Source organism: Nycticebus coucang, chromosome 16 (assembly GCF_027406575.1).
Source record: "Nycticebus coucang isolate mNycCou1 chromosome 16, mNycCou1.pri, whole genome shotgun sequence".
NCBI lineage: Eukaryota > Metazoa > Chordata > Mammalia > Primates > Lorisidae > Nycticebus > Nycticebus coucang.
Window position 1 is genome coordinate 25,503,491 of NC_069795.1, and position 13,633 is coordinate 25,517,123.

A 13,633-nucleotide genomic window follows, 5' to 3' on the forward strand; every position below is an offset into this window, starting at 1 on the left:
GAATGTTCCCTTTTAGTCTCTTTCCCCACCTGTTGAAGAGCAGACTTGATGCTCCAGTAGCTATCCTGGTTGATGGCCAGTGTGAGACCAATGATGATGGGGTAGAAAAATAGGAGAATTTTGGACTCTTCCAAAGGGAGGAAGTCCTATAATTTCTATCTTTGGATGTTTTATACATGTTTCAATCACACTAATTTTCATATTTTTATTTTCTAAATAGTCATAGAGAGTATTTTCATAAAACTATAATACAGATTAAATTATTCCTGAAAAATCAGTGTAAGGATGCAAACCAATGTTTCATTCTGATTTTAACTCCCAGGAGTACATAGAAACCTCTTTCTGGGTGATGGTACATAGAACTTTGAATTTCCCAGCTTCCCTGGTTGCATCTTTTAGAGCACTTCTGAATCTGCCATCACTAATAACGATAATCTCCATGCTTCCTACTAATGTTGTCAGTCAGTATTGAAAATGGTCATTTATTCATATAAGGAATATTTATTATTGATAATATTTTACTAAATCACACACTCTAGTTCTGTATGCTTTGACAAAGTTGAAAATTTAAAAAATGAATGTGAAATGCTGAAATTTTTCAGATGATCAACTTGATGTTCAGATACATCATACAATCTGTAACTTTGACTTCTGCAAAAATGTTTCATCATTATTGCTAATTTATCTATGTCTTTAATAAATAACCACTCATTAAAAATTGAAGTCTATATCACAGATTTGATATATCTTGTTTTGACTAATGTCAGGACTGGATCTAATTCCTAACTCTGTAATTCATAAAGGCAATTCTGCATATTTGTGTGAAAATACTACAGAAAAAATTAGCATTCATGTTTGGTTGAAAATGTATTCCTTTTATAACCAGGTATGACAATTTCATGATTTACGAAGACTGAATCTATTTGTCCTGTCAGCATTTCTACTCACCCTTGTCTCCCCGCTCACTGATCATGAATATTAGAAGGCCTGAGCTAAGAAATAAATCGTTGTTCTTTGCAATCCTTTACTTATTGTTGCTAGGAAGATAAACACCTTTCATTGTCTTATTTTATATTGAAAACCTTCTCTTTGTATATTAAAACTCATTTATAAAATCATCTTTTATTGTTTAAGCTCCGACTCTTATTTTTAAAATCCATTTTAGTTCATTTTTTATTCTGCGTGAGATTTAAACCAAAATTCATCTTATTCTTCTTGTTACCATTGTTGAAACGAGTGGCTATCTTCACTGAATTACTTCCATACCTTTTGGAAAATCAGTTGCCCGTACACATATATATACATATTTCTGAATTTTCTATCTTATTCTATTGGTCTGTTTGTCTATTGTAACATACACACATAATCTTGATTATTATAACTTTATGTCTTGAAATCAGGTAGTGTTAGTCTTCAAAATTTGTTATTATTTTTAAGCAGTTTGTTTTCCTCTAGGTACTTTGCATTTATAAATAAATTTTAGAATTAATTTGTTAGTTCTACTGAAAAAGAAAAACTTGCTGAGACTTTGATTGGAGGTTTATTACATTTATGGAGCAAATTAGAATAAATTTATATGCTTAAAATATTAAGTCACCAGATGAATGAACATGGTTTATTTCTTCACTTACTCAGGTCTTTTTAATATAATATAATAAAGTTTTTGTAAGCAATATAATAAAGTTTTTGTGAGTTCTTAAGATACAAAAAGCAATTATTCCATGTTTTTTATCATATTTATGCCTAAATACTTTATACTTTTATTAGAAATAATATTTTTAAATTTTTCCCTTTTTGAAAAAAATTCAGACTCCATAAAGTCTGTCAAAAGTTGGCAATGCTGACTATTTTCAAGTCATCATGGCAGTGTATTAGGAAAAGTATTCAATTAGAAACAATCGCTCTTCAGATAAATCTCATTGACTACAATGCTTCTACCATGAAAAGTTACATTTAAATTCTCAAAATTATTTCTAGAATATAGAATTTTAATTATTAAGCTCAGTTTTTAGCTCTAGTAACTTTTTTATAAAGTTGATTCGAATTTATACAGAGACAATCATCTCTTCTATGGACAGTTCTGCTTCTTTCTTCTTAATTCATTTTTTCTTGCCTGACTACTGGCCAAAATCTCACAGCAGTATTATTGAAGAGAATGAGAAGAGTGCCTATCTTCGTCTTGTTCCAAATCGTGCAACCATCCCTTTACTACTAAGTTTTCTATTAGGTATAGATTTTTTAAGATTCCTTTATTAGGTTGAGAAATTTTCCTTCAGTTCCTTGTTTGTTGAAAGTTTTTAGTAAGAATGTAATGTTGAATTTTATCAACGTAAAATAGGCAGGATATTTGAACAGTTTATTGTCAGTTATATCACAATATGTTTGCTTAAATTTAATAGGAAAAAAAAATACTGGTTTGGCTAAATATGCAATAGATAGAATGTTTGTGTTCCCCTAAACTTCATCGGTTGAAACCTTAATCCCAATATAATGATATTTTAAAATGGGATCTTCAGAAGAGGATGAAAGAATGAGAGTGGAACACTCCTAAATGGATTAGTACTTTAAAAGAAGAGGCCAAAAAACTAGATACCTCATTTTCCACCATGCAGCAATACGAGAAGTTGGTTTTCTGCAAACCAAGAAGTAAGCCCTTGCAGACACTAAATCTGCCAGTTTCCCAGCCTCCAGAATTTAGAGAAATGAGTTGTTGGTAGGGCTATTAAGTCTCTGACAATGTTACAGGAGCACAAACTAATCAAGGCAGAAATAAAATGAGTAATTCACAAATCTTATTAAAAAATACTTAATTTGCTTATTCTGCATCTTTGTACATTTTTTATTATGAGTTATGTAAAAGTTGGTCTTAAGTAAGGCAGACATTATTGCTTTATTCATTAATATGATAATCCTTTAATACCCTCTCTAAGCAGTAGTGTTATTTCATGTAATTAAAAAAGCGTAAACAATATAATATTGATAAGCATATCTATTTTCAACCTTGTATAAACAGTATACCACTAGTTATAATATTTATAAATAATTGTTTAAATCTTGATTATGTAGTTTCGTAACTAACTATACAACATAAAACACTGTATATTGTTTTATTTTAATACAGACTGGTAAATTAACATGAATCACTTTTTGATAATTGGGAGTGGCATGATAATATTTTTCAACCTGCACATGTAGTGCTCTTCTAAAAATATTTGTTGTCCAAGTTATGTTCAAGTTATGGTTATTCACTCACAGACCAATAAAGTGCATTCCATTCCAGACATGTTGATAAGAGATACTTATTGAACTGACCATTTTTCTCTTACTTTTTGCATAAAATATTATATAGAAGACTAGACAAAGCCATATCAAAATAGAAACTTAGGTGCTAAACCAGCATCAGCAATGATGTGTCTCAATAATATCTCTAAAATATACGTGATACTGAATCTGTCGTCATTAATTTGGAAAGATAATTTAATTAATCATCATTAAGTCCTCTGTCAAAACAATACAGAATTATTGGTGGATTTCTAGATAAGATAATATTGGAAATGATTCTTTGGGGTGTCCAGTATTTAAAATACAGATATCTGATTAAATGCCCTTCCTTAATTTTTACCCCAAAGCAGTGATAATTTGAGGTAGTAAATACGTGGATTAGGAGAAATAAATTTGGAGGGTGTGATGATTACTTGGGTGGCAACTTGAATGGGACACAAGGTATTCAAATATTTGTTCTAACATTATTCTAGATGTGTCTGTGAGGGTTTTTGCATTGGCAGACCAAGTAAAAGAAATTGTCCTGGTCCAATCTGGGTGTGCCTCACTCAATCAGTTGAATGCCTGAATAAAAGCCAGCTGAACCTCCTAGAAGAAAATGGTATTCCTCCTGCTTGACTACCTGCATGTTGGAACATTGGGCCTTTTTTTTTTTTATTTTCCTGCATTCAGACTCAGACTGAAATATTGGCCTCTCCTGGGTATCTACCAGGCATTAGACTGGAAGTATACTTTCAGCCTTCTGGCTTTTCAGATTGCTGACTATAGATTTTTCATCTGGTCAGCCTTCATATTTGTATAATAAGCCAATTTCTAACAATACAGTAGAACCTCTCTAAGTTGACCACCCAAGGGACTACGACAAACCTGTCAGCTTATGGAGGTAGACAACGTAAGGAACTGAGCCTACTGCACTGAATCACCCATGTGGTGCAGGCCTGCTGTGTGAAAATTATGTCAGTTTAAGGAGATGGTCAATGTAGAGAGAAGGTCAACAATGAAGGTTCTACTGTAATTCAGAGAGATATCCCACTGGTTCATTCTATTTCTTTAGAGAACCCCGAATAATACAGAGACTAACAGTTAATGTGTTCTTTTAATGTTTTTCTTGAAAGCATTCCAGTTTGTTCATCAATGTTTGCATAATAAATTTTATGCAAGAACTGCATAACTCAGCTCAGTATGCTAAGGTATAGGATTCAATGGCCATCCCCGTATGAGTTAAAGGATGTCACTAAATCATATGACTGTATTAAAATGCAACTGTTGATAAAACTACAGCTATTCCAGGGACCTCTTTGTGAATAGTTTTAGTTAATTTTGCAAACTCAAGGAATTACTCTCTCTAACCATAAATGTGAACCGTTGTAAATGAGTACTGAAATAAACCCTTCAAAGTCACTTTGGTCTCAGAAATCTTTAGATCTTACAGAGATTAATTGACTAGCAACGGAGGCTGTACTCAAGCACGTTAGTACAAATGCTGTGACAAGGGAGCCTCATAGCGAGGCCGTCTCAGATACACCTATTCTCTGTCAGCCCCCACTGCCTTCCTTTCCTCTGAATAATGCACAGTAATACTCAGTTCCTTTATTGTCCAAGTCTATGGATTAAGTGACTCCCAGAAAGAACTCATTTCATCTTTTGTTAAAGACTAAGTGCTGCTGTGATTGGTATTATATAACTACTTACGGGAAGGGAGAATTCTCTCGTATTGTGAAGCTGTGCCATCCTTTGCTCTATTAACTGTTGTAAAATTCTGATGAAATTCTGAGTGTATGACTACCAGAAAGTCTTTTCATTCTTAGATTCTTTTCTATACATGTTGTAGACGATATATAGGTTTCAATGACTCGAATTTCTATTCATGCCATTTTTAAGAACTAAAAATGTAACTCAGTGGATTGAGGGCGGAAACAAGAGGGAGCAATTTTAAGAGCCCCCACCCCCTTTTTTTTCTTTCTGCATCAAATTATGTGACAATACCACAGTAATATAAAAAGAAAGTAAGGCCTGGAAAGATAACTTTAGTTAGAAGAAAAATTGGATTAGGAAATAAATCCTCAATATCTCTTGAAATACAGATTTTTAACAATATTGCTCTTTTTCCTACATTCTTCATAGCCAGTTCCATTGAAAATTTCATGTTGATATTGTTTGAAACTTTAAATAGTAAAGGTGTTAACAAGCATGTGTTTTGGTTGTACCTTTCCAAATGCATTCATGGTTGGGGTGCTCTAATTAACCTTATTTTTAAAGGAATTTTATGATAAATCTTTGACAAAGAGAGTTATTACTGATATCTTTCCTGCTTCCTGTATTCCCGTTGACCTAATGGTTTTAACTGGTATAAGGACATTTGTCAATGACCTTGGAATGGTATTGCTGGGTTTGTTGCCATCAGATATTCCTCACCCTGTTCTGAGTGTATTTAGAAGGAAGGAGCCATGTGATCCTGTTTGAAATATAACACTAGATGTGACACTAAACAGTGCCAGACTCTTGGCAATGCTATTATATGGTGCAAATTCCAGTTACCACAGCAATGAAAATTGTCATACAAAAGTAGAAGGTGTGCCAAGAGCAGCTGAGTAAGTAGAGCCTGTCAGCCTTTACTCAAATCATATGTTGTTAACTTTATTAATAGAACTTTTAGAAATCTTTTCAATATTGACTTCTGACAGTGACTGTCACCGTTCTGTTTCCCATCTTTTTATTAGAGAGTGTACTTTGCACTTGGACAAACAGTGGCACAAATAGTTGTGAATCAAAAAAGCTAAGCAGAATAACCTAGTGTTTTAAATTAGTTTGACCTTTCAAAAAATATTTTTAAATGCCCAGCACAAGGAGGATTTGACCTTTGTCATTATCCAAGGACATTGTGTTATTTGAAGATTCAGCTCATTAATAAAATGAATGGTAGGTTATGCAGTGAGGGAAAAGAATAATTTTATGTGGTTTGCATTGGGTGGATTAGGGCTAACTGTAAATTTTTTGTATATCACACTTACACAGATGTTTTATAAATTGAATTAAAGCTGCATACATAATTTCCAGACAATAAACCTGTACATCTTTCTGGTAAAGCAATATTAATGTACCAACTTCTTATACCAAGAATAAGGAACAAAAAAAAAAAAAAGAAGAAGAAGAAAAGAAAAAAGAAATCATTTCCAGAAATGTAATCAATAGTAGTCCATATTTAATCAACTATTATTTAAAACAAGGTAGGTTCATGATTTATTAGTTGCAAGAACAATAGCATATCCCTCCTATTTTTCTCAAGCAGGAAACTATTTGCAAAATACCCATCTGGCTTCCATAGTAGCCACAGACACATAAAATGTGAGTGCCGAAACTGACTCAGCTAAGGAATCCAGTCACCATTCTCAAGAGTATATTAGGCATAATAGAACTCTAGTTTTGATTTGTCTCACACTCCAGTTCTCTTTAAAAAAAAAAATACATGATGAATTTAATACTACATGGGAACTGGAAGAAAAAATTGAGACTTTAACGAATACATCAACCAAGGATTTTGTTTTTGAATCAGAGAGAAAAGCCATGCTGCTAATGAAAATTACAGAACTGTTGACTGATTTATTTTTGTTGTAAACAAATTGTGGAGTTAACTGAAAGGTTAATAGGAAAGAAACTGCTTTAAGATGATGGTTACTCACCATCATATCATAAATTGCAAATGATTGTTCTTTGAAAGCAGACAGCAATCAGTCAATGGGAAATTACGTACCTGTTGTGAATGATTCTCAATTGTATTTTTAAGCATAAAGGCGAAGAAAATGAAAATTTTTCCTAGGATTAACAAGCCACGCTAAAGTGAACTTTACAAAGTGGAAAGTGGAAGCAAGGAAGATGAATTTCTCCGTGAACATACTCTTTCACTAAATATAAAAGGTTTTATGATATTAATATATTTTATGATGATATTTACTATATTGTTTCAGTTTTCCATAAAAGATATATGCATATACATATATATATAACTAAAGTGTGCTTGTTTTTTTTAAATTTCAAATATCATGCATTCAAATGCATCAAATATATGTGAATTGAAACAGAGCCTTACAAATGAACATTTTAAATCTTAATTGTTTCCAGTGAGACCTATGCTATCTCATATTGAGAAAGGTAATTAGCCTACTGTTGTGTACTTTCTGTATCTTTAACTGTGATCCTGATAGAGCTAATTTGATGCTGACAGTTCTAAAAGTAGTCCTATTTTAGTATGATCCAATCTCTTGATTACTTAGATCCCAGATTGCATAAAGTACTCATGTCCTTCAAGAGAAATTGGTTTGTTCATTTCATCTTTTTGTTTTTGCATACTGATGCTTCATTACCCCTATGATATTCTATTGTGTAGGTTTAATTTTAGCAAACTTAAAATATAATAGGTATTAAATTTAATAAGACACACATATTTAAATAAAATGAGCAAAATGCGATGGTACTTACCTAAAATTATTTATAATTATTTAAAAAACTCAATTTTGAAATAGCAATTTAAACAATGGGTAAGCATTCATTCAAGAAGTTTCAGATAAGACAAAAGAAAATACCATATGGCATAGGAATTACTGCATTATCTATGCAATAATTGGAAATTAGTATTCCATTATTGAAAGTGCCAATGCAACCTCACCTAATGTGCACAATGTAAGGGTACATTTCAAAACAACCATAAGTGTATTACAAATGTCTTACCACAATAAATAAGTAAACGAAGTGACGGTTAGATTAACAAGTTTGATGTAAGCTTTCCACAGCATAAACCAAATCAGCACATTGTACCCCACAAATGCATTAATGTGCACAGTTATGATTGAATATTAGAAAAGTAATATTTTCATCTAGATAAAATGGATAATATAATACACTATTAGATCCACAGAGTAAACACTAGGAATTTGAAAGTTATTCATTTTCAATGACGTCTTTGATCAAATTGTTTAATTTTTGTAAATAAAATGGAGGACAAATTTATTACTTTATTATGGCTTTGTGAGCAAAAATTAAACCAACTCTAGTTGGTAGTAACATGCTTACTCATTGAACTGAAGATTTTAGAACAATTTAATTTGTTTATAAGAATTGTGCAAGATTGTCATATTCAACTGAAATTATTTAAAGAGTAATATCCCCATAATTGAAATTATTTGAAGAGTTTTCCCAGTATTTTAGATAAAGAAAAAGACTATTAGAAAGTTGTATTCACAATCACTGGGATTTTAAAAAAAATTTTTTTTGAGAGAGATTTTATTAAATTTAAATCACCAAACTGGTCACTGAATAATTTTATTTGGTGTGCAGAAAGACTGTGCATGCTTCCCTGCATGCCTGATAACCCCATTACGATATGTTCATCGGTGCTGCTGAGACGTTACCAAAAATAATTTCAGGGAATAGTTATGGGCAATAATTAGTGATAAACTTTTTATTAAACCAATTTGAACCCTGCATATGGCAGAAGATGACTAACAGTTCCTACAATAAAATTATAGTTGAGGCTGTATGCCAGGTATCCAGTGGGGACACTGGAGTCAAACATCAGGGACTATGTGTGGTGTAAGCTTTTTTTGAAATGTATTTATGTCCTTTAAAAGAACCATGACAGACACAACGGTGTAAAATATTAAAGAAGATGAGGAGTCGATGAGTCCCTCTTCCAGGTTGCAGTTGAACAAAATTCCTGTTATTAAATGTAATAATCATAGTAATATTAATAATAATATTTGTCCATATGTGCTTCAAAGAGTCGGAAACTTTCGTTGTTGCCATAACGTGATTGTATCTTGTGATAACCCTTATGTGCTGATATATACACAGGCTCCTCTCAGGAACAAGGTTACTCAGTTGAAAATAAAGTTTCTCTGAAGTGCAAGAAGCTTTCCAGTGGGTTTACAGCTTCCATCTGCTGAACTAACTGCACATTTGAATAACAATGGCTTAGAAGAAGGCCAGTTGTTCAACACAGAGATAATATTCTGAACTTGGTTTTAGTAATGTCTTTAAACAAATGCCACAGCATTCAATGGGCTAAGAGAAATCTTAGTGCAAAAAAGTCATAGACAAGATCACAATGTAGTATATATGTAAATGAGCACAGTTGTTTTTAATTCTGTATTTTTTTTTTTTTTAAATTCCATGCAGAGTGGCATATCTACTGTGAATCAATGAGGCATAGCTAAATTTCTGGATTTCTCAGAGAGAGACGGTTTGGGTAATGAACTATAAAAGTATATATAATTGAGCTATTGGCAGTATGCAGTGTTTTAGCATAATGCAGAAATTCTCATTGTGCTACAGGTAAATGGATATATTCTTTTCAGTATATAAGCACTAAAAATTTGGCTATCCAAATTTATAGGCAATACTTTTTTTTTTCTTTTCTTCTGTCTTTTTTCCCCCCTTTGGTCCAAATGCTAGGAGACAAAAAAGAATTTTTTTGAAAATAAATATATTCAAGACCAAAAGAACAGAACAATAGAAATTATAAATGGCCCCCCAACAAACATACTGATGATAGAAAGAAGTCAGTAATCAACAATCAAAACCAGAAAAATTACAGTCTACTTAACTCAGAAAGGCTCAGGTAATTCTATAACTTGTGTTTGGGGATGATAAAAGTTTCAGCTAATTGACCCGAGGTTTAGGAACTCCAGAAATACTTTTGAGCAAATTTCTAGAGACCCTAATTAAGGTCAGAATAGAGTGTGAATCAGATGTTTGATTTTTTTTTTTTATTTATACTTCATAATCAATCTGCTATTGACTTCTATACCTGAGGCAGCTAACATACGGCATTCAAAAGACTGTGGTAATTTGTTAAACTGTATCAGTTTCTAGTAGATTGACGCAGCCTCTAGTGATGACAATGTATGTCTAGATTAATAGGCAGAGTTCAAAGCAATGTGGAAACTATCTTCCTCTAAAGATGAGCAATTTTCCTAGGGAAAAAGAAAATGAGTATTCATAGTTATGTGGTTTGAAAATGTTAGAAAACACATGGAAATATATTCTTTTACTATAAATGAAAAAATACATTCATCCCTCCAAGCTTCTCAGTCCGTGTGTTTTGATGATATTCTGGTGTAGTAACAAAACAATTGTCACCAGGACTCACACTGATCCTGGAATCACTGTCCCCTTAGTTTAAAGACTGTGGATCACTCAGTCTCCTGCCTCTTTCTGAAGAATTTACATTTCAGTATCCCTGTTTTTCTTCTTGCAGAGTTAATTCTACCAGAACTTTTCTAGTCTATGAAATGTATCTGTGGGATATCTGAAACACAACATGAAGAAAGTTCAAACTCTTTCCCATGAAGTTCCTGAGTCTCAATCAAATTGGGGCATTGGCAATTATGTTTAAGTAACATCAAACATTTACTGGTAATTAATGAAAACTATTTCTCCCAAGAGCACATGGAAAATCTGCACAGAGACAGAAGAAAATGGATTCAGTATAAGTACAAGTTAAAAAAATTACCTCTAATTCAATAAAAATACATTCCTGCATGTGTCCTTACTACTATCATTATTGTTTTACCTTTAATAAGTCTTGACTGAAAAGACTAAAGTTAGTCAAAAACTTTTAGACATTTCTTTAAGTAGTTAACACTATATCTGGAAATACACATTCGTCCACTCATTATAATTTTATAAACTTAATGCTGCATAGTAATATTCATATAAAATCTTTTTAACAATTTGTGACAATTTTATAAACTATCCCTGCTCTTATTCAAGAGAGATGGGTCGGATACAAATTCTAGAAGTCCTTTAGTATGGAGAAGACGGCTCTTTTTGGCTGAGGGAATAGAAAAAGTAGAATGCAATAAAATTGGTCTTCATAGCCCACTCTTATTTTTATCTTGCTTAATCTTTCTATGGCACTGACATTATTGGCTGTCTCCAATTATTTGGAACACTCTTCTTGGATTCCATGTGATAACATATTTTAATTTTTATCTTACACTTTAAATTCCTTCATTCTACTCCTTTTGTTCATTTCCTAAAGCTACTTATAAAATGTCTGTGTTATTCTGGTTCTGTACTTGCCCTCTTCATTATTGTTTACACACACGCAAACTTTACATTCTCAAGCACAAACTAATCTGCATGTCATTTATATGAAATTTAAGAATGAATATCTATGTTGAATCATGTTCAAGAGCTTCAGACAAAAACACTCTCAACAACACAGGTATACAAAATGCTTCTCAAATCAGAATTTCAAAAGGCAACCCACATTTTTTCCCCCTGTTTTACAAGAAAGGCTTTCACTTTGAAAACAGATCTAAGTTTGAACTCTGATTCTTGTATTCATAGTATTGAACACCTTTGGCCATGAATTTTTCCATGCTTTCAAATTCTTACCTATAAAACTGGGAAGACAGTTCCTATATTATAATATTGTTTACAAATGAGAACACATTTTAAATAAATCAAAATTGAGATTCAATAAGTAGTGGTTGTTGCTAGTATGAGTAGTATTAATTCTGTTGTTAGCAAGTTCTGCAATCCCTCCAGACATTAGCAGAAATGTCACATTTTCGTGGACTTTTCGAATATCACACAACGTAGCCAATCTCTCCTGAAATAGTATTGACTCTCCCTTGACATACTGCTTATTAGTGATCAGTAAAAATCTAGGCTTAAGGTATACATGTGGTGATTATAAGCATTTAAATGATATTTAAAGCCATTTATAAGGGAAGAGACTATCAATGTGGAAGACAATATTGCCTTGGGTGTCACGTGAGACTCTGTTTTCTGATCTCAGCAGACGTAACCCTCCAGCATTATATCTTTCTACAAATGCTAAGAATTTTGTCTGATTAGCGGAGTCAAAATACTTAGAAATCTGTATTCAATGTAAAGATGCCATATGATGTACATTGCTTTCTTTATCATGCAATCTTTCCAATGTCCTCTCTTATACTGCTTATAATACATAGTACTCTATATATTTGTTCTCATGTAAGTTCCTTGCTTACAAGAACCACGTGTTTTTCACTTGTGTAATTTCAAAACTTTAGTATAATTCCTGGCACAAAGACTCTACTAAACTAGTGTCTGTTTAGTATCATCATTTTCTATATCATCAATTTATGGTCTAATATTTCTTATATGGTGTTCAATAAATCTTGTTCCAGAATAATTTGTTAAATGTATATAATGAGATAGATGATATGCTAAAGAGAACAGAAGTCTGAGTTAAAAAAAGATCAGATCTTTATTTTTAGACTTTGGGTATTTCTTTAAGTGAAATGAAACATATCCTCCTTTGGGACTACATTCTAAAACCGTCAAAGACATGGAGGAGAAGTTGTATAATCATCTAATAGCTATTATGGCAAAGGAGATGAATGAATTGGTGAAAGAACAAATTTTAAGTTATTATTTCTATTGGAATTTTAATGCTAAAAATATAATTAAAGTTAAAAACTGTAATTATGTATGAAAATAGGACATGAATATCATTAAAGTACAAACTTTAATATTATTTTGAATCAGCAGATTGCTTACTGAATGCTCTACACTGAAAACTATTTATACAAAATCAATGCTTAACACATTAATGAAATAAAATTTATGTGGGTAGTAATAAAAATCAATAATAAGTTATTATGCTGAGATCAGTGACCAAGAAATAGATACATATATTAAGTGATGTCTTTGCTAATGCTGTACATAATTTCAGTAATTGTTTTGAGTGTCTAATTTAAAATTGTTAATGGATAGTATGAATAAAATACATCCTAATCAGAATCAATTTATTATAATATATTACTTCTCCTTTCATTTGTTATCTCTATTTGTCAGAATGGTACTATTTTCTATTTTACTTAGAGATGTTTCACATTTATAGGAAATTGCACAAGGAGACTGTGCAGACGTTCTGCTTCAGAAATCACATTCTTGCTATGGGAACTACAGAATCTGTACAAAATAAAAAGATGTACCTTTTAAATCTATTTCAAAGCATTAGAGGGTTATAAAGCCACTTGGTCTTGGTGGGAAGGGAAGCAAGTTCCCAAAAAGAAGAGAAACTCATAGATGTCAGACCAATGTTCTTAGCTTTTCACATTAGGCTATTTGCCAATCTGCAGCCTATGAATGAAAGATTAAGAAACTCAACAGAAAAAAAATATAGTGTTGAACTGATAAAAATTAGAGCTAAGTACCTTCCAAGGATGAAAGTCCCTAAAAAGTAACAAAAGACTTGCAATAATGCAATAAGGTATGAGCTCCAAGAGTTGGAGAGGGTATAGATCAACAGACACAAGAAATCAAGCCCAAGTGAAAAATCTCAGTCTACTTGTCAGAT

At 32.0% G+C, this 13,633-nt stretch overlaps 1 non-coding gene across 1 annotated transcript; it reads right to left on the minus strand.

Annotated features, from left to right (window-relative positions):
- Positions 1 to 1,809: 1,809 nt before the first annotated feature.
- On the minus strand, positions 1,810 to 1,949 carry LOC128568351 (U4 spliceosomal RNA). The gene has a single exon (XR_008375144.1). It is a non-coding gene; the product is annotated as a U4 spliceosomal RNA (small nuclear RNA).
- Between the last annotated feature and the right edge of the window lie 11,684 nt (positions 1,950 to 13,633).